This window comes from Drosophila serrata, unplaced genomic scaffold, assembly GCF_035046125.1.
Source record: "Drosophila serrata isolate PLE 108 unplaced genomic scaffold, ASM3504612v1 contig_308, whole genome shotgun sequence".
Taxonomy (NCBI): Eukaryota; Metazoa; Arthropoda; class Insecta; order Diptera; family Drosophilidae; genus Drosophila; species Drosophila serrata.
In genome coordinates, this window is record NW_028257206.1 from 231,937 (window position 1) to 254,903 (window position 22,967).

The 22,967-nt window shown below is 39.0% G+C and overlaps 1 long non-coding RNA gene and 1 pseudogene across 3 annotated transcripts in view; one reads left to right on the forward strand and one right to left on the reverse strand.

Annotated features, from left to right (window-relative positions):
• Positions 1 to 22,967, reverse strand: part of LOC110187781 (uncharacterized) — a 231,703-nt gene that overhangs the window by 208,534 nt on the left and 202 nt on the right. The gene's annotated exons all lie outside the window — the stretch shown is intronic.
• Positions 241 to 22,684, forward strand: LOC147642995 (uncharacterized; annotated as a pseudogene).

Here is a 22,967-nt window from a genome sequence, read left to right on the forward strand (position 1 = left end):
TGTTGTGCCAAATATTGTAGAGAAAGGTGGCTCGCGCTTAAGCTTCGTTAATAGCGCCTATTGAACATATATATACCTATGCATATATAGCATAGACGTGCGTGTGCCAAAACTCCGCAATACAACATTGTCGAGGTTCCGTTGCATCTCGGTGACGCTGATTAACCTCTCATTTGCGCGGTGGAAACTAAACGGGTTCCTATATACCGGCGGTCAGACATTTTCCCTTTATTAATTCTTTTCGCGTGAGAAAATAAAGATGTCTAATACGGAAAATTCGGTTCAGCATCAAAATGAGCCGCCAAGTGACGTGGACTTTTACCGAGCCAAGGCCCAATCCCTTTTGCGGCAATTGAGCTCGATGAATTATTTCATAAATCCGGAGACTGTAGATCATTTTGATGAAGCTGATTTACTGGCGCGACTGGAGTGGATAAATTCATTAAATTTGGCCTTTGATTCCGCACAGACTTCGCTGGAAAAATTGGACTTTGCGGAGATAGCAAGCGACATCGGAATGAGTTCTCCATGGCGTTCATGGATGTGAAGGCGAAGATAAATCGAGGTTTAGCGGCGCTTCGCAAATCTCAAATGCCGGCTGCAACCGCTGCAAATTCAACTTCCATAGACAATTTTAATCATCCGGATCTTTCTTTCCGATCTTGGAAGCCTCGGTTGCCAATTTTGGAGATAGCTCGGTTCCATGGATCCTACTCTGATTGGCCGGACTTTATTGCAACGTTCAGCACAGTCATCGGAAACGACGAAGAGCTAAGTGATATTGAAAAATTACAATATCTAAGGTCAATTTTAGGTGGTGTGGCTCTAGAGACCATACGTTCGCTTGAGCCCTTGAATGCCAATTATAAAAAGGCTTTGGATTTACTTACAAATCGATTCGATAATAAAGTTCTACATTTTCAGGCACACGTACAGGCAATATTTGGGTTAAAAGGTGTCGAGAAGGGATCAGCCAATGGTCTTCGGGAGTTAAGCGATTGCATGAATTCGCATCTGCGAGCAATCCGTACCCTGGCCACTACGCAACAAATCTTAGACGGATTGCTGATTCACATCGTCGCACGGAAGCTCGATCAGAGGACGCGGGAAAAATGGGAGGAGGATTTGTCCATCAACAACCTAGCTACGTGGGATTCTATGGAGTCGTTCTTGCAAAGGAGGTGTAGGATAATGGAAAATTCGGATCAAGCCTTAGTAACGCAAACACCAAGCCGGCAGGTGGGAAAAGCCCTGCATGGGTATAGCTTCATTGTTCTCCTCAACTGTTTGCGCAAGGGGCATAGGTTGCAGCACTGCAAGTCAACTCACTGCAGATACTGTTATATGAAGCACCACTCATTGTTGCATTTTAATCAGGACCCATATGTACCATCCACCGCCTCATCTCTATCATCCGATCCATTTCCCAACTCACAGCCATCAACATCATTTTCATCAGCATTGGCATCATCACATTCATCATCCCAACCTAATCACCGTTCATCGAACCCTCCACCAAGCCCCACAGATATGGTGCCTGTTGATTACGTGTTGCTTCCAATCGCTATTATCTATGGGAGGAATAAGGCTGGAGAATTTATGCCTTGCCGAGCAATCTTGAACTCGGCGTCTCAGATAAATTTCATAACGTCTCGTCTAGCGAATCAACTAAATTTGAATTGTCGAAAGTCGCATACCCTAGTCGCTGGGATTGGGGAATCCTTTTTGAATTCTGATAAGGCAGTCTAGCGCAATCCTGGGATGCAAGCTATCGTGCCTCATTCTCCGCGGTTGTGACTGATAGTATCACTGAGTATCAGCCCCATTTCGATATAAACGCAGTATCATGGAAAATTCCGGAAAATATTTCGCTTGCTGAACCTCACTTCAATCGATCAGATCGAATAGATCTCATAATTGGTGCTGGACTCTTCTTTAAAATAATGGCCACGGGACAAATTCATTTGGGTAGCGCGTTTCCAACCCTTCAGAACACCAAACTTGGTTGGATCGTGTCTGGAGGGCTGCCGAGTGCGTCAACTCCTCAGTCTGTCTCAGCTGCCGTCGTCAAGGATCCTACGAATCATTTTGATGGTGGCACACTTGCTGCCGTAGGAAAGCCAGCTGCCTTCTTGAAAAGTTGTTGGCCAATTGGAGGCCAAAAAATCGCCAAGCTAGCCGTTCTGCCCCACGATGCCGATGAAGTTGAAACAGTACCTCTTCCAACGGGGGGAGTATGTTCGGAGCAGACCGCTAGCGCCTAATCATGCGCGCATGGGTGTATGGCTGCACCTGCTACGCTCTTAACTCTTCTCTTTGTTTATCTATTTCTCTCTCTCTTCTTCTTCTGTCGCATTATCTATGCTAAGCTACATTTTAAGATTATATATGTTGAAGTCAATATTCGATCGGTAGTTGCAGCTCCGACCAAAGAGAAAACGAAAATAAAATACAGCATATAATCGACCTATTCGTGCGTTCGTAGTTATTGCTCAGGGGTGGCAAATTTGTTGTCTTCCCCATAAACACTAATATTCCTAAGCTTTATCTCTTGGTCAAGGAGTCGTGTTTTTACAAAGGCTAATGTTAAAATATCTTCAGATAGAGTCTCTATTGCCGTTATAACTCCATCATAACTGGATGGAAGAGTTAGAAGTCAATGAGAAATTGTATCCATATCTTTTAATTTTGCTCCTGATGCGATAAGTTCAGTAATGAGGTCATCGAAGAAATTAAAATGATTGAGAAGTGAAGTGTCACCTTTCAATTTCATGGCTTAAAGTTTCTTTCGCAGATCTAGTTGCGATGCTTCTTCGCTCGTAAATTGCATCTAAATTTGCAAAAATCTGCTTGGCAGCGTTCCCACTGTTAGCGAAAGAAAAGAACGCATGCTTAAGTATTCAATTATTAAACTTTTTGCATTACGTTCTACCTTTTTTTTCTCATCAGTCACTTCTTCATGCGTTTCCTCTATAACCTTCAAAAGATCATGCTCTTCTAACAGCGCTCTCACTTTAAATTCAAACGGTTTCCTTTATCCATTGTAAGATTCTCTAACACAAAGGCAAGGCAACAACTACATGGCAACTCTCCTCAGCAACGATTTTCAGCAACTTTTCACAGCAACAATTTCAAGCAACTTTTCATATCAACAATTCCTAGCATTTTTTTTTCAGCAACAATTTCCAGCAACTTTTTACAGCCACACCAGCCAGCAGCTTCCAACAGCAATAATGTTTCTCAACACTGTCTAGCAACAATGTCCTTCAGCGGCAGCACTATCTGGCAACACCGTCCCGTCGTCACGTGGAGATTTGCTGTAAATTTGTCGAATCGCTTCTAGAAAGATCTTTGCCAATTATGATTTTTTATATGTATGTATTTATGTATGCAGCACTTTTATTTTAAATTAACTGATTGTAACCGCATTCAGTTTCATCTGTCAAGGTATCTCAGAATTCACTTTTTTACATCGAACGAACTAATTAAATGAGAGCTTACTTCGTTTTCTATTCACGTTAATGTCGGGCGTCTTTGGTTTTTATGCTATGCACAAAAAAAAAAAATAGTGGAGCAGTTTGTGCTATGGTTCTTATTGGTTAAATGTACATACATATGTGTGCTTCTTGACTTTTACATTTAGAAGAAGACATTGGAATGTGCATCTACTTATTATACACATACATTTAAGCAAATATATATGTAAGCGTGCAGAATTATCTATGTGACTTTTGCATATTTGAACACGAAAATTTCAACAGAAATTTAACGGTATTTATAGCTAACAATGGTTTGACAAAAAATGGTTATGTTAACAGAAATAATGGGTTAGAAGTAATATGAGTTACGGTGTCTTATTATATGGAACTGAGAACATTGCCCCACTCTAGTTCCTCAAATTAGCAGAATATGCATATGGGCAATTCTGTAATGTCGAATGCGAAATTCGAATGTCGAATTTCGGCGAAAAATCGTTTTTTTTTTTTTTTTTTTTGCAAAACTGTCATTTTTTCAAAAAACTATATTTTGCTTTTTCTTTACTTTACTAAATTTGACATTACTCTCACGAAATGTGTTTGGTTTTTTAATTTCAAATGATCCAGTTCCGAAATATAGTGATCACCGCAAAACGTCATTTTTAGAAGAGCTCCAGGAGAACAGGTGCAACTCTTTTTCAAATAAATATTTTTACTAGTTCTAACTCTTAAAATACAGTTAAAAGATACCATAATATGGGTATTCATTTTGGGATCAATAAGTTAAAAAGTTTCTTCAGAAAACACTCTGAAAAATGCATTTTTTTGGCCCTCTAACTGTATGTAACCCCTTAATAATAAGTTGGAATGAGCTTTCTCTCCGCTGAGTCATTTTAAAGTTACGGATAGAGATATCTTAACTGGACTTTTCCTGGAAGTTGTCGTAGCACTGTCACACAGAGCCCTCTGACGGCATAATTCAAATTAGGCGCCCTATCGGATCGTACTATCACACCCCTATGGGTGGCATATCGGCCATAAATACAAACCTAGTCTCAGTGCACGTGCAGCTAACTTCACGCTGCTAAACTTCTTTCCGCCCAGAGCTAAATCCGGACTGACGGTAAAACATTATTAATAACAAAAAAGGGATAATCCTCCACCTGTCCGCCACTTTCAAGTCTTTGTACACTTTTAATTCACTGCAGAAAACTAATAAAAACGAATATTTATTTATTTCTGGACTTTGTGCCTAATTAATGATCGGCTGGTCCGGAGAAGCACGCCTCTAGATGCTAGCCAGCAGAGCCCGACGCCTGCACTTTTTGTCCGAGTAACAGGGAACCAGCCTACTTTGGAGTTTGGCCATCGAAGGCCCACATTTTGATCTTTGGCCAACAACACCAAAGGAAGCCAAAATAATAAAAAATTCTTTCACTGTTGGAAAGCTACATCATTCCTGAGTGACATAGGCTATATTTCATTTAAAAAAAAATAGGCATCCTTACTAAAATTACGATAACGTAATCCAAGGTGTTAAAAAAATATCAAAAAACTACCTTACATCGCGTGAGTTAACATACCCCTCTCCACGGCCACAGGGAGAGAACACAGACGCGACAACAACAAAGATCGTCAACGCACGAGTTAACATACCTCTCTCCACGGCCACAGGGAGAGAACACAGACGGGACAACAACAAAGATCGTCATACGCATGGACTCCGACAAACACACACATTCTTGTATACTCATACCTATACTCGTTAAGAATTCATTTGTAATAAACAGTCAGTCTTATTTTGTACTCTAAGCAACACGGTCGTTTGTTTGCGAGCCTTCCTTCCAGCATTTAGTAAAGCGATACTCGCATACGAGATCTCCTCTACTCCCTCGGTCACGAGACTGTAACTGGCGCAGCCGAACTACGAACAAGGGATTAACCATGCCCACTACGCTTATCGTTCTAATTTCTTTGTGTGCTGAGGTGAGTGAACAGGTGACAGCGGTGGTCGTGGAAACTTTTAGTAGCGAAATAATTATAATACATACATACTTAAAAGAGAGAACAACTGCAAAAGAAAATAAAACATAATAAAGTGCAAGAGTAAATGGGATTTCAGGAGGGAGCGATATACAAAAATGTGCAAATAAAACAAACAAAATGAAATTCTAAATGCCGCGCAAGCGACCGTATATGTGTACATCAAACGCTGATAAGGCACCGGTATCATCCATACACAACAACTCAACAAAAAAAAAAGAGAAAAAATTAAATGAGAAATTGGCAAATAGATCAAAAACTCGACATCTCAAACTACTGTGTGTGGCGACCGTGCGAGTGTGCCGGAGATCACTAGGTGTGCGTGTGTGAGAGAGTACGTGTATGCTTTTTGGGTATTTCACCAGAATAGTAATTTCATCACTATGCCAATATCGCATCAGCCCGTAGCTATACTGCGATTGGTTGTTGTGGCCCCGCATTTATGAGAACAACCGTTAGGTCGCGACGACAGCCTGGCGACCGTGCGAGTGTGCCGGAGATCACTAGGTGTGCGTGTGTGAGAGAGTACGTGTATGCTTTTTGGGTATTTCACCAGAATAGTAATTTCATCACTGTGCCAATATCGCATCAGCCCGTAGCTATACTGCGATTGGTTGTTGTGGCCCCGCATTTATGAGAACAACCGTTAGGTCGCGACGACAGCCTGGCGTCGCAGTCGCCGAGTGTGGTTCATTGTGCACCGAAGAAGAATATTGAGAAGACAGATCAGTCGAATATTAGACTTCGTTGTGAATAGAACTCCGCTGCGTAAGAACCGAAAATATAACAACGTGCTTTCAAATATCACCGATGCGCCAATGTGTACATCAATCGCCTACAACGCAACGGGACAATCCACACACAGTGATTTACAAAAATAAATGTAAGTTATGTGATTAACGACCGTATATGTGTACAACAATCGCTGTTAAGGCACCGGGATCGTTTCCATTTATCAATTTACATGAACGCAAATTTATTATTATGAAATACATAAAAACAAAAATACTACAAAAAAAAAAAAAAAATAAATAAATAAATAAATAAATTTCATACACAGTGATACTGTTCCCTTCGGCAAATTTCAAGTAATCATGTATGTACATATGTATTTGTGTTACGCCGCTTGTGAAATTCTTGTTGCGTCGTTGTGCAGTGGCTGCCGCTAAGAGCTGACGACGCGCCAGAGTGGCGGACCGACACTTGATGCCGCGTTGGCTTGCACACTGTTGAATTCCTTTTACACACTATGCGCTACGAAAATAGAACCATATTAAAAAAAAAAAAAAATAAAATAAATATGAATTAAAGGAAAATGTTATATGTTATATTATATACAAAAAAAGAAGAAACAACAAAACATTCCACGTACAACTTAACGTTATTGTTGTCACATGTTCACTAACCTCTAACACATTGAATATTTACTAAATCACATACATTACAGTTGAAGTCGATAACATCTAAAAAAACCACAAAAAAAAAAAAAAAACAACAACAAGGGTGGACGGAAACACAGCAACACTATAAGAATGGCATACAACTTACACTAAACACAGGGAAGCAAGGAGAAGAGAAACTGCGAACACACACTACAGGTTTTCTTTTACTTTGTAAAGAATACATACCAATTTTCTTGCACCCAAGCATATATACATATACATAGTGCCACTTATTATAGTACACTAAATTACCACACTAATATACAAACGAAGTCGTATAGCAGATATACACACCCAAAATTTATCCTATAAAAAAAAACACATACACATAAGTAATATACATACACTTAATTACTACTTTACATTTACTACACACTAATATACAAACGAAGCCGTATAGCAGATATACACACCCAAAATTTATCCTATAAAAAAAAAACACATACACATAAGTAATATACATACACTTAATTACTACTTTACATTATTACTATTTTATATACACTATATACATACCATTTCTTCTCAATACACGTAAATGTACAAAAAAAAAAGATTGGGTCTAAGAAGCGAGGCCAGTCTATCTGAGACAAGGAAAGCAATAGAAACAAAAGAGAAAGACCAGCTAGTTCAATCCCAAAGCAATAGTCCCACCAACGCTATGGATTCCGGTAACGCACAAAGCCCCACCCTTAGCAATTTATCAACTTCCACAAACACAAGCCTGAATCTACCACAACTACTAGCCCTTGTTCATCAACTACCCACCTACGAAGGCCCACCTGACAATCTAGATAGATTCATAGGTAGAGTAGAACAACTACTTTTGTTAGCCGGATCAGTGGACCAAGCAACTTGCGGACAGTACTTACTGGGAACTATCCGTGACAAAATTAAAGGCAGGGCGGACGAAGCGCTGAGTATCTGCAATGTACTCCTCAGTTGGGATGACATCAAAGCAAACCTAAAGCGACTATACTCCAGTAAAAAAAATGGAAGAAATGCTTGTTAGAGAGCTACATAACCTTCCAGACGGACTCAGTATGGGAAAGTTATATTACACAGCCACTAAAATAAGAAGTGAATTAATGTCCCTGGCCAGAGAAACAGACCCTAGTGAACACTCACTTGCAACCAAACGTGACCAATATGACAGATTCTGCCTTAATACATTCCTAGTTGGATTAAGGGACCCACTTAGGTCAGCCATTAGGAACCAAAGACCAGAGACAATTGAGAAAGCGTACGAGTACGGACAGATCGAATTGAGTTTTTCTAGAAACCTGAATAAACACCAAGAAAACCAACGACGCGACAGCTTGACATACAGGAATCACCCATATGCGAAAGGACAACCAACCAATAATGACTACAATAGACGCTACATACCAGGACAACAGAACTATAATAATGGCAACAATGCCCGCCATGATAACACCAATAACGACAATAATAGTCGCTTTACACAGCGACAACAAAATTTTAACAACAATAATGAAAGACGCTTCACACGTCAACATAATTCCAATAACGATAGTAACGGTCGACACGATAGACAAACTTCGGGCAGGAACCCCTTCCACAATAACGACAAACCAGATCAGACCCTAACCACCAAGACAAGAACAAACATAATCCAAGCGCTCCCCTATGTAACATCAACGATGATGCAAATTTTTTAAAAGAAGCCTCGGGAAGCCAGTCGGGTACATAAGCAAGAAGAGTCACGGATCTTCCTTGCCATTTGTTTTCTTATCACCAAATTCCATGGTGCCAAAACCTCTCAAATTCCTAATAGACACTGGATCTACCTACTCATTCATAAACCCAGCACTTATTAACGAAGACCACATAAAAAAACTAACTTCCGATATAAATATCCACACCGTACTTAGTACATTCAAAATTCGGGAATATTCAGATGAAATAAATTTCAAACAATTCGGAAAAATTTCCAATTTCAAGTTCTTACTATTTAATTTCCACCCCCACTTCAATGGTCTCCTAGGTATGGATTTCCTATCCGGCTTAAATGCAAAAATAAACCTTGCCGACTCCATACTAGAAACACCAGAAACCGCCATCCCAATCTTTACAAGAGAAAACCCTGTAGATACATTACATACCCTACCACAAAATACTAAAATACGACTTCCGCTCCCAGTAAACTTCATGCAGGGAGACTTTATATATGAAACTACGAATCTGGATAATCAAATAGTCATAACAGGCGGCTTATACACCGCATACGCATGATCCGCCTATTTCGAAGTCTGTAATAACTCAGACCAGATCCAAACACTCTATCTTGAAGAACCGCTACAGGCAGAAGAGTTCTCTCCGCTAACCCATCAATACTTACTGCATGTCCGCGGCAACTAATACAGAATTACCGGACGACCAACAGTTAAACATCCAAACGGAACACCTTAACAGCGAGGAAAAACAACATATTCTCAAACTATGCAAATCATTCAAAAGACTCTTTCACGACAAAAACAATAAACTAACGTTCTCTAATGCCGTCAAACACTCTATACCAACAACAGATAATATACCGATTCACACAAAATCTTACCGTTACCCATTTGTACATAAAGACGAAGTTCGAGAGCAAATCTCAAAAATGCTCGAACAGAACATCATAAAAAACAGCCATTCCCCTTGGAGTGCACCCGTTTGGATCGTACCTAAGAAAGGTGACATCACAGGCGAAAAAAAGTGGCGCTTGGTAATCGATTTTCGAAAATTAAATGAAAAAACTATCTCTGATAGATACCCTATTCCGAACATTGCAGATATACTAGACAGCATAGGAAAGACCATGTATTTCACAACAATAGACTTAGCAAGTGGCTTTCACCAAATCCAAATGAACCCACGCGACGCAAGCAAGACGGCATTCACCGTCGAAAATGGGCATTACGAGTTCACGAGGATGCCCTTCGGTCTCAAGAACGCCCCTGCCACGTTCCAACGCGTTATGGACAACGTCTTAGGTGATCTAGTCGGTAACGTCTGTCTCGTCTATCTCGACGACATAATAGTATTCTCTCCCTCACTCCAAAAGCATATAACAGATATTAAATCTGTATTCATAAAACTCCAAAACGCAAATCTAAAAATCCAACCGAGCAAGTGCTACTTTTTAAGGAAGGAAATCGACTTCCTGGGACACATCGTCACCCAGGAAGGAGTCAAACCAAACCCACTTAAGATTCAAGCCATCAAAGATTTCCCCTGCCCAAAGACAACCAGGGAAATTAAATCATTTTTGGGATTATTAGGGTATTACAGAAAATTTATTAAGGACTTCGCAAAAATAACTAAACCCATAACGAGACAGTTAAAAGGAAAGAAATCTATAATAATAGATGAGGAATTTAAACAAGCATTTGAAACGTCGAAAGATCTTCTTTGTAATGATCCCATACTCACATACCCTGATTTTAATAAACCATTTACGTTGACCACAGACGCAAGTAATTATGCGATAGGCTCTGTGTTGTCACAAGGCCCAGACACTAATGACAGACCCATATCCTTCGCTAGCAGGACACTATCGGATACGGAAATCCGCTATTCTACGATAGAGAAAGAAATGCTAGCTATTATTTGGTCTGTAGGTCATTTCAGACCATACCTCTTCGGGCGTAGATTTAAAATAGTCACAGACCATAAGCCATTAACGTAGCTAGAAAACCTTAAAGGCCAAAATCCAAAACTACTTCGATGGAAAACTATCCTGGCCGCTTACGACTACGAAGTAGTATACAAAAAAGGGTCGCAAAATGTAGTCGCTGACGCACTTAGCAGAATTGAGCCAAACTTGAACATAAACGAAGACCCACAAAGTATACCAATTGCTTCACAACCACTAAATCACTTCAATAGTCAAATAATATTCCGTATCGGATTAACAACTGAAAGACAAGTAGAAACACCATTTGCCCATAAAATAAGACACATAATCACAAAACCCGTGCATACTTTCGACTCTGTTACAAACACCCTTCAAACAATCCTAAAGCCGAATAAAACATTCGCAATATTTGCACCAGACGATATTTTCAAAATAATAGAAGAATCCTATAATAACTATTTCTTCGAAAACGATTTATACAAAATTTCCCGCTGCAAAATATGGCTAACCGAAATAACTAATCCCCATGACCAGGAAAACAAAATTCGTGAATACCACTTTAACACCTATCATAGGGGGATAGATGAAACATATAACCATTTAAAAAGGGACATTTATTTTCCGCATTTAAAAGACATTATCACAAAAATTATAAAAAATTGCGATACTTGTCTAACCCTCAAGTACGATAGACACCCCCATAGACCACTGATGCAAACCTCAACCGCCCCAGAGGGACCATTGGCAGTCGTGCATATAGACATATATTTCATTAACAATGCTTGTAACCTCACCATTATAGACAAATTCACCAAGCTAGCGCAAGCCTACCCCCTTAGCAATAGGAATTCAATAAAAGTCGCCGATGCCCTATTACAATTTATAAGTCACTATGGCGCACCAAAGAAAATAATTTTTGACCAGGGAGCGGAATTTTCGGGCAGTCTATTCAACGATCTCTTAACCCAATTCCAAATAACAGCCCATACAACTTCATTTCAGCAATCAACGGGCAACGCTTCGGTCGAAAGACTGCATTCCACCTTAACCGAACTATACAGAATAATTATGAACAAAAGAAAGGAAGCACGCCTAGAATGCGGTCACGACCAAATACTCGCAGAAGCAGTTGCAACTTATAACAATGCAATACACTCCAGCACCTCCTATACCCCTTTCGAACTCTTTCACGGAAGAACTCACATATTTAACAAAACAATAACATTCGACAATCACCACGATTACCTTCAGAAACTAAACGAATTTAGAAAGGACATATACCCAAAAGTACAAGAACATTTAAACTTGACCACAGAGAAAAGATTGACTAAATTAAACGAGGAAAGAGAGACACCAGTCCAAGTCGAGCCCAATGATACAGTATTTAGAAAAGAAAACCGTAGAAACAAGATAACCCCGAGATTTTCAATTCACAAAGTAGGTAAAGACAAAGGCATCACCTTCTTAACAACTAAAGGTCAAAAGTTACACAAACAAAAAATCAGAAAAACAGTTAAGAAATTTACAAACACCTGATCACCAGCTTAAGCAATAATAATAAATTTTTTTTTCCTCTTTAAAAATGCACAAAACTCTTTCTTTAACGAACTTGGAGAAGACAGAAATAACATTTATTCATTTCAATTTATGGTAATAGGATTATGTATAGTAACTGATTATGTAAGCAACGTAGTTGATAGCCCCTTAGCCAGTAAGCTAAACCTAAATTGTTATTTTATAAGGAACAAATACAACATAAGAGACATAAATAGTAAACAAAATGTGACGTTAGCATTAAATGAACATACTTATGAATTATGTTATACTTTAAAAACAATACACATGTTTAACATTATGATAACCATTATTGAAAAAAAATTTGTTAAATTTAAAATATCGTCGGAGTTCGTGGCGTAAACTAACAACACGTCGCCTGGCCAACTGTCTCCGATCCGGCCATTCCCCCTCCGTGGCCTTCTCTTCGGACTGGGGGGGGAAGGAGTTAACATACCCCTCTCCACGGCCACAGGGAGAGAACACAGACGCGACAACAACAAAGATCGTCAACGCACGAGTTAACATACCTCTCTCCACGGCCACAGGGAGAGAACACAGACGGGACAACAACAAAGATCGTCATACGCATGGACTCCGACAAACACACACATTCTTGTATACTCATACCTATACTCGTTAAGAATTCATTTGTAATAAACAGTCAGTCTTATTTTGTACTCTAAGCAACACGGTCGTTTGTTTGCGAGCCTTCCTTCCAGCATTTAGTAAAGCGATACTCGCATACGAGATCTCCTCTACTCCCTCGGTCACGAGACTGTAACTCGTGCGCTGCGAAAACTATTGATGATAGAACAAAATGATATACTACATTTTTTTAGAACACACCACTATCTCCAAAAAATTAGCGGCAGCATATCTCTAACTATTACAGTCATGTCACAATAAGCGTTTTTTTATTGAAAAAAAGAAATTAAAATACCACCGCTACAAAAATGGGCCAGCAGGTGGTCAACTAGCTCATATACCGAGGATACCGATGATCCAAAATGATATGACAATCCCATTTAAACGGCTTCAATTTCCGGTAAAAACATCTTTCGCATTAACAATTACCAAGTCACAAGGCAAAACCTTCGAATTAGTATAAATCGATCTGCGAAAGAAATGTTTTACTCATGGTCAACTGTATGTTGGTCTATCGCGAGTCGGAGCCAATGAAAATCAATTTATTTTGCTGCCACAAAATAAAACAACATCAAATATTGTTTACAGAGAAGCTCTAAAAAAATAAATATATTTAGTTCAAAGGCATTTTTTCTTTTGTTATTTTGAAATGCCTAAAAGATCAAGATATCAACTTTCTAGAAATAGTTCCCAGGCCAGGGCATCAAAAATACGTCGAAATGAAGAATCTTCATCAGAAACTGAAAATCGTCTTTCAATTCATAGACAATATGTGGCACAATCGCGTGCTAGAGAGTCGAGTACCGAGCGTTCGCAACGGCTCGCTGAACAAAATTTGAGAACCTCTCAAGCACGCGCGCGAGAATCGAGTCTTGAGCGTTTACAGCGTCTAGCTCAACAAAATTTGAGAACCTCTCAGGTACGCGCACGAGAGTCCAGTCTTGAGCGTTCGCAGCGCCTTACTGAACAAAATCTAAGAACCTCACATGTACATGCGCGAGAGTCAAGTAGTCAGCGTTTGCAGCGGCTTGAAGAGCAAAATATCAGAAATATTCAATCTCGCACTAGGGAATCAAGCTCTGAGCGTTTCTAACGCCTACAAGATCAGAGAGAACGACAACAGACGTCAAGAGCGAGAAGTCGCAATCAAGTTTTAGCCCACCGTAAAAGATCGGCTTTAAGATACGATCCACAGATTGATTATGCTCAACAGTCTTCCGTCCAAATCGGCGACATGAATAAGATCTGCCCTAAGTGTTCAGCCAAAAAATGGGTCGATGAAACTAATGGAATGTGCTGTGCTTCTGGAAAAGTTAGTCTCCCCAGTATTCAGGAACAACCACAGCAAATAAAAAATCTTTTGACAAATAATAATTCGCTATCTAGACATTTCATAACCAACATCCGTAAGTACAATAGCCTATTTCAAATGACTTCGTTTGGCGCCAAAGAAATAAGAGAGGGTAATTTTATGCCAACTTTTAAAATAGAGGGACGATCATAATTGGTCCTTTCAAAGGTGAAGATGTCCTCATTCCTAGGATTCCTCTGATCTTCAAAGGTGAAGATGTCCTCCTTCCTGGGATTCCTCTGATCCTGACTGATACACCGTTCCAGTTCAAGAGATTGCAGTTTCCCATTCGTTTGGAGTTAGCAATGAACATTAATAAAGCTCAAGGTCAATCTCTGGAGTTGTGTGGTCTAGATTTGGATGCAGATTATTTTTCACACGGACAATTATATGTTGCGTGTCCCCGTGTCGGAAAACCAGATAGTCTTTATTGACGCAGAGAATGGAGAAACGAAGAATATTGTATACCAACAAGTATTTCAGAATTAAATGAATTTGAAAATTATTCTTTTTTGTTTGACTTATTTCTTATGCGTGCAACCACAATATGCCACAGAGAAACGTGGCAGGGTACAGCTAGTCATTAATAAATTTCTTATTGTTTCAAAACATTATTATATAAATAAGGTTAAATTGTGATTATGGCAATTAACGTTAATAAAAAATGCGAGGAGACATAAGACTGGCTGAAGTTTCCCTAATATAATATATCTATAAGGGCAATTCTCTGGTGTCGAATGCGACATTCAAACTAAAAAAAAAAATGTGCCAAGACTTTATTTAAATTTAAAAAACTTTCATACGTATAGCTCTTGCTAAGCACTATAATTGGTGCTAAGATCGATTTTGAACCCTTGTTCGTTTTCAAGATAATCACTATAATGTACTGCATTTACACTCAACAGAAACAGGAGTCACATTTGCAAAAACCCATCTTAGCTCTGATTTCAGCGAAGTATAAAGAAAAATTGAAATGCTATAAATTTTAATTAATTAAGCAATCAATTATCTTAATAATGTATTTTGTTTAATTTTAAAATATTAATTTGTTATTTTTTCAATTCAATTTAAGTCTCGGTCGCGACATTTTAGAAAGCAATAATTCAAACTAAACCTGTACAAATAATGGTAATCGCATATGTCGTTTTTCATTTTATATGGACTCTTTGGAATCTATGTGTGATATTAGAAAGCAAAAGTAGAATTCTTTTGTTTAAGATATTGGCATCAAAACAAAACATGCCTTTTTTGTCACCTTTTTTAATAAAAAAATAACACAAATTGCGTTAACGCGTGCTTAACATACATTATTTCGAAATTTATTTTAGAAAATTAAAAATTCTCTTAGTCATGATCAATTTGACCAATTTTGTATGTAACCATGTTAAAAATACTCGTTTTTAAGCAATTTTAAGTTGTTGCCCGCGGTGGACCTTTCTGGAGAATTGCCCATATGCGCTTGACCTGGTAATTGATACTTTAAACGTCTAGAGGAACAGTGCCGACAGCAGAACGTGCAGAGCGAGCTTCGGCTGTGAATAAAAGCCACGGACATTACACCAGCAGCCGCACGTGAGACATTCGGAAGATCCGAAGGAGGCCGAAGTCCGACGCTGGCATGTAAGGAAGATAAGCAACGGACTATTAGTCTTTTATGAAAATTTCACAAAATTCCTTTTTGGTGATGATCGGATTTGTTTATCCTTTTCGTTTCTTTTTGAACGGAAGTGAGTGCACAGGTGGCATGTGTCTTTTTCACCCTCCATTCCATTTTGGCGTGAGATTCGATCTTGGCAAAGCGTTTCGATATCGCTCCGTAGCATTCGCACGTATAGCCTTATCGACTGGGTCTTCGTGGCGGTAGCGCTTCCACACACGTTTCTCACGTGTCATCATTGACCCTAATTAATTTTTTGGTTAGCCTACCCTTTAAGTGTTGGCAGGTGTCACTTAACCCTAATTTATCCAATTAATAACCCTTATTTACGATAAAAAGATCAAAGCTGCCACGCTTCTGTGGTATTCCTACTCCTTGTATTTATTCACATGTAGGACAAGAAATTTATTATGGTTCTTATTTATTTACACCAACATGATTAAATTAGACTATTATTTTATTTTAAGTTATAGGAACAACTGTTATAAGATATGTACTACCTTGAGGACAAATATTATTTTGAGCAGCTACAGTAATTACTAATCTTTCATTATCTTTTCATCTTATAAAGTGAACGAAGTGTTTTTTTCTTGCGCTATCGATTGGTGTTATATTTTACATAAAACCTACGGGGTTTCATTAATTCTTCTACTTTTGCTTACAATACCTTTCCGTTCACTTCGCCTGTGGATTCAGCTTTTCTAATATGTTTACTTTATTGAGTTTATATCTCAATTTTTAATTGTCGTGCTAGTGGTTTTTCATATTTTGCATTCCCATTATCGCCTTCTCCATTTAGCCTTTGTTTGCGCCGTCGCGACAGCAAAACGCTCTTCTGCTCTACTACTCTCCCGCTCTCTCTGTATCGCTGCACCTCTTATCATGCTCCTCTAATCCATCGCCTTCTCTTTTTTTATCTACAAAAGTTAAAGTTAAGTGGTGAGTCCCAATATAACTACACCAATTGTCTTCTTTTCCAAAACCTACAAAAAGGCCATTACTGCAGGTGATCTCACCATCGGTTGCTGGCTGTGCGACAATGTCATGCACGCCAAGTGAATTGGTGTTGCAGCTCGGACGGTGGACGACGTGAGGAAAAATATCGGCCTGCGTTACTGATGCGAGGCTTGCCGCGAGGTGGAAAAGGAGATAATGTCTTTTATTCGGCAAACCAAGAGCGGCTTCATATGTTCTTTGCGCTGGATACTCAATTTAATAAATAAATGAGTCTCCGAAGCGGTGGGCAGCAATCAGCACAGCCAACGATTCAGCATTAACTCCATATTCGATTTGTCCCCTGAGGGTCAGAAATAATGACCCCTCAAAGCCCTGTAAAAATCATTACTTCCGCCCAAGGAATACCGGCCGATATTGGCACGGCAGATAACCAATCTGCCAGCCAAAACCCCTAATAGCTATTCCACCTTCGAGGCATATATTTGATTTGCGGCTCCTCCCTACTCAAGCATCGGAAGATGTTTTCGCCTTTATCTAAAGCAAAACCAGAGTCGATAAAATAATGATTAAATGATTTTAAATTGACACAATTTACTCTACCAACTTCTGGCCAGAGTACGTTATTGTCAAGGGTTTCGAAGCTAGGAAACAGAAAAAACGGCCTGTAGGAATAACTCTTCCCAGGCCTGATTAGACCACTGTGCCTTCTACGTCTCCCAATCCCGAACCAAAAAACTTACCTACTCCCTAGGTATTTCCTATCAGAATGCAAAAGTCTTACGTAGTGAGCTTCCTAACTTGTATTCTGATAGTCTTCCATTTGCTTCTCACGTTATTGTGTTCACAGAAACCTGGTATTCTGAGCTCCGAAGTTTTTTCCCATCTGTGTTCACAGTCTATCGGCTAGATCGCCCTATCAGGCGCGGGGGTGGAGTTCTTATAGCTGGATATGTGCTCAGTGTTTTCAAAACTATTTGACTCATTGCTGGGTCCAGTTCTCACATGACCCAAACTAGTTTTATAAGTTTGTTAACACTAAACGTAAGCCTAAATCGTTTCACGCTTTCATAGCAAATACTACCGCAAATAGTGATCCGGTACTAGCCGATCTATTTTCGCAGTTTTACAAATAATTTGAATGTATTAATCGGTGCTCGATGGAATTCAATTCAATGAAGGACAATTCAATGGCAGGCTGACGTAGAAAGTGCTGACTTGTTGAGTCAGCTCAATTTCCGCGTGCCAAGTAGAAACACTAGATCCTATATACCCTTATAGTTGAACCTTTTAGCACCTCCATTTAATTGCAGGAACCTTTTAGAGTATTATGTTATAATTATTTGTACACATTAATCTCCAACATAGATGGTATTCCAAAACTAAAAACGTTAATACTAACCGAATTAGTAGAAATTCAAGAAAATAATTTGGTAAAATTCCGGTAGTTAAGTTCTTCGCATTCTTTTTTATATGTTCTATCGCGCCTTCTAATATCTAACCCAAAAGGAACGTGGCTGGTTTCATACAGGCCACTGGAGTGTACTAACCGTAGTGCATTAACGTCCATTAAATATATATTTATGTAAAAAAAAAAAAACGAAATAATTCCTACTTTTATAATAATTATCGTTAAAGTGTTACATTCACAGTTTTTTCTTTTACATTTAACCAAAGTTTCTATGGCAGCTAAATAATATACTGTTATACTGTTAAAATTAAAATTAATTCTAAAATTATATAAATCGTCTACATCTTAAATTTGTCTGTTAAGACGTGAAATATTATCAGTTTATTTTCCTACAAATTTTCCGATCCTTCTTATTGCAGCAATATTACATAGTCGTCTGATCTGGTCCGTTCCTACTTATATATCTTATTGCTTTGTGACATAAACATATTTAATTTTTAACGATCGAATTGAATCGATCTCTTGCGCTCCCTCGCTCAGGCGACGTGGATTGCCTCAGGCCGGAGTCCACGAACTACAATGTGTTCCATTCGATATCGGTAAGCAGAAATAGAACCCCGATACCCAGAAACAGAAGGCTTTACACGACAACCTTATTCCTTGTTACAGCGCAGATGACCTGATTGTGGTGATTCTAGAAAGCGCCTTCTGGCATCTTCCTCAGCTGAAAGCCTTCCTAGTCAAAGGACCAGCAATAACTTTGGAACATTCATTTAGATTTACAGGGGTCATTATTTAAAACAGATATAATCTGCACTTGGGCACCGAATCTTTTCAAGCTTTCGATTTTAGAAGTCTTGGAAATAAAGCTGAGGTCGAGGACTATGCCGAGGTGGGCTGCGGCTGAATACCCGTTGCGGGTTGTTGGGATCCGCCTTCATGCTGCCCTCCATTGCATTTTTTTGCTGCTGAGAGACTCATTTAATAACGTAGGCTATTAAATTGGCTATCCAGCGCCAATAACTTATCATGAGTTTTGCGAAAACTCAATAAAATGTCCTTAAAGCCTCCCTTGGTTTTCCGCATGAAGGACACTATCTCCTTCTCCACCAAGCGACAGGCCTCGCAGTAGTAATAGTCGATGTTTTCCTAACATCGTTTACCGTCCGAGCTGCAACACCAATGCACTTGGCGTTCAAGATGTTTTCTGGGTCATCTGCAGTAATAAGCTTTTTGCAGGTTTTGGCAAAGCAGACAATTTGGGAATTCATTATCGAGACTTACCACTGTACTTAAACGTTTGGAGATAAGCGAAAGTGAGAGCGATAGATAAGATAAGAGGCACAAAGGGGGTGAGAAAGCGGGGGAGGGATAGAGCGTGTGTATTAGCATGCATTAGCTGTCGTGACGGCGCAGAGAACATCTAAACGGGGAAGGCAAAAAGATGAATGCAAAAGCAAGCACAAGCAGCACAAATAAAATTGAGAAAAAACAAGAAAGGAAGCTAACTTCGGCCCGCCGAAGTTTAACTACCCTTGCAGATAGAAATTCTATGACTAGAAATCCATACCATATAAATTATATATATATGTGTTTAAAAACAATGAAGTAATACCTGCTTTTATTTCATTCACCTATACATATTATATTTGCAGCTTTATATTCACAGATTTGTATTTTTCTTCTACATCAAACGATCGTTTGTATGGCACCTATATGATATAGTCGTTTGATTTTCATAAAATTTTACACAAAATTTTAGAATAATATGAAATGGCTATATCTCAAATTTGATTAAATTCTGTTGAAAACTAAAAATGTTATCGCCACCGCGATTGTCAGTCTTCCGACAACAGCCACCGCCAATCTCATTCCTCTCAAATTTCTCGATCGTTCCTATGGGAGCTATATGATATATTAGTCCGATTTTCATAAAATTTTACACAAAATTGTAGAATAATATGAAACGGCAATATCTCAAATTTGATGAAAATCTGTTTTTTTTTTTTTTTAAAAATGCTTTATTTAGTGAGCTGAATTTTATTATTGTACAATTACTGTAGTATAGCAACTTTTTTACAATAGTGAGGGGAGAAGTTCAATGGAAAATGGAAGGAAGGTCCGGGGGTGACCATGCTACTTACTACCGGGACTCGAACCCGGACCGGCAGTGCTACGGGTTCCAGTGTTTGTCGTCTCAACCCTTTGAGCTACCACCGGCGGCAATGAAAATCTGTTGAAAACTGAAAATATTATACTTATTAATTGAATTAATTTCTCGATCGTTCCTATGGGAGCTATATGATATAGTCGTCCGATTTTCATAAAATTTTACACAAAATTGTAGAATAATATTAAATGGCTATATCTCAAATTTGATCCAATTCTATAGAGAACTGAAAAAGTTAAAATTTTTTTTGTAAAAATTTTCCGATCATTCCTATGGCAGCTATATGATATAGTCGTCCGATCCGGCCCGTTCCGACATATATACGAGTGAGAGTATATAGAAGGCTAACTACAAAGTTTCATTCAGATAGCTTCAAAACTGAGAGACTAGTTTGCGTAGAAACGGACAGACGGACAGACGGACAGACGGACAGACGGACATGGCTAGATCGACTCGGCTGTTGATCCTGATCAAGAATATATATACTTTATATAGTCGGAGGTGCCTCCTTCACTGCGTTGCAAACTTCTGACTGAAATTATAATACCCTGCAAGGGTATAAAAACTCAATTAACTACACAAATTAGAATAGCTGCATACACCACCTGAGTCGGAGACTCGTGCTTTGAACGGTGCTGATGTATTTGCCCGGGTGCCCATTCGGAAAGGCAGAAAAGGAGCCAATTAAACGATAGGGTTAGTGTTTGGTTTTTATTGACATATTGTTTGCCTGGCCTTACCTACATGTTCCGTTTGGGTGCCTTGGTCCGCGGTCCGCCATTCCAGAATGTTCTAACGTTGGCCACCGCTTAGGCGGCATGGTGTATGCTCTCATTAATTTTTCGCCAAATTGTAGGTTGCTGGTTTTGTAGTGCTGATAGTGCATTCTGTGGACTCCCAGAGGGTGCTTGGTCCGACAGGAGGCGCTGGCGTGGAAACTTGTGCTTGCTGGCACTTGCTATGAGTTTCAGTTATGGAGCACCCGGTGAGTAAGCGGCAACGCGATCCAAGAGACAAGCTCTCTACAATAAGCGGTGAAGCTCAACAAGAACATCACGAGTAAGGTGTCCAAACGATACATAATCGTAGCAATCATTGATAGAAGCGATAAATATGGCAAGATGATCGATTCGCGATGGAATACGTCGCATGTCGGGTCGTGGAGTACATTTTTGCGCGAATGATGAAATAATCAAAAGATCTCATATCCACATCTAATGGTGCCATGCCGGGTGCTTGAATCGGGTGAAAATCCTGACGTGTATGGTGAAGTCGAGAAAGTTTTTGACGCAATTGGTCTGCCAGCAGAAATAGCTCTTAGAAAGTGCCAACTTATCGAAGGTAAACATCACTTTTGCTATCCATGAGGTGAGTACGCTTAGGCCTCTACAGCAACAAAAATTCGATATATCTACCGCTGACTGGAATTAACAACACCTCTTCCTGGCCCTTAAATAAATAAGAATACATAATGCATCCTGTATCCTATGTACGGGAAGATGGCGTGGGACATGAGTAGCGTATACCTGCGTCGCAAAAAACGCCACACTAAAGGCCGTTGAGGTGAAGAAGGACTTTATACCTTTGACTCTGTCGCCCAGGAACTAATGCTGGATGATTTAGAAGAGAAGAAGGACGGTGACATGACCCGTCGAGTTGAGGTGAGCACAATACCCATTAGGGTGCTGGAGCTCAACCTTCATAAGAGCCTGATTGCATGTTAATTACTTGACTCGCCCAAAGCATCTCGATCCCCAAAGACTTCAAAACCACATAAATAATGTCGACGGCCATAAACAAACTTCCGAATTTCTAATCGCCCCTAGTTAGTCTAACCTCAGCTCAAGCCACAGAAATATTGTTAACCAACCATTGTAAAGAAGTATATCTGTATATATATAATTTAAGTTGTAATAATTGTTGTTAAATTCCTTTCTTTGTTTTTATCTTCTTTTGCATTTCTTGCAAACTACATTTTTTAAAACGGTGTACGTGATTTTTCAAAAACGACTTTACCGATTCTGTGTTTGAACAACATCTCTCTAACGTAGGATTTTTAATATCAATTTTTATATTATATTACAATAACATTTTTAGAACAGAAATATCGTATAAAGACAACAATATTTTTTTCTCATCTTGTTGACAATTTTTTTTTAAACGTTTCCGTTTATTTGTTTTGTGTTTCAGATAAAAATTGTGCTGTCCAGCGTGTACACCATACGACCGTTTGCTAAAACAGTGACTTATGAGACTCGCTATATCTCCACCATTTTTTAATATACTCTCCTATTTTCAGGAGCTCAGTGTAGTGAAACTCCTTATGGTGCTGTAAGGCAATTTTTTAAAATGATCGTCGATCGATATGTCAACGTAGCGTTTTTCCCTTCAAAACCTTTACTGGTCTCTGATATATTATTTAAAAAAACTTTTGAACATTAAAGAACTTCTATCAAACGGAATCAAATTGTTTGTTAAACAGATAAAAATATAAAGAAAGCTTCATTCAGATAGATCCAAAGGTGGGAAACTACTTTTTTGTTTAAAACTTAAAAGTCTTAAATAATTCCCTAAATGTGCTCAATGTGCCGCAATAAGAATAAAACTACGCTCATTGT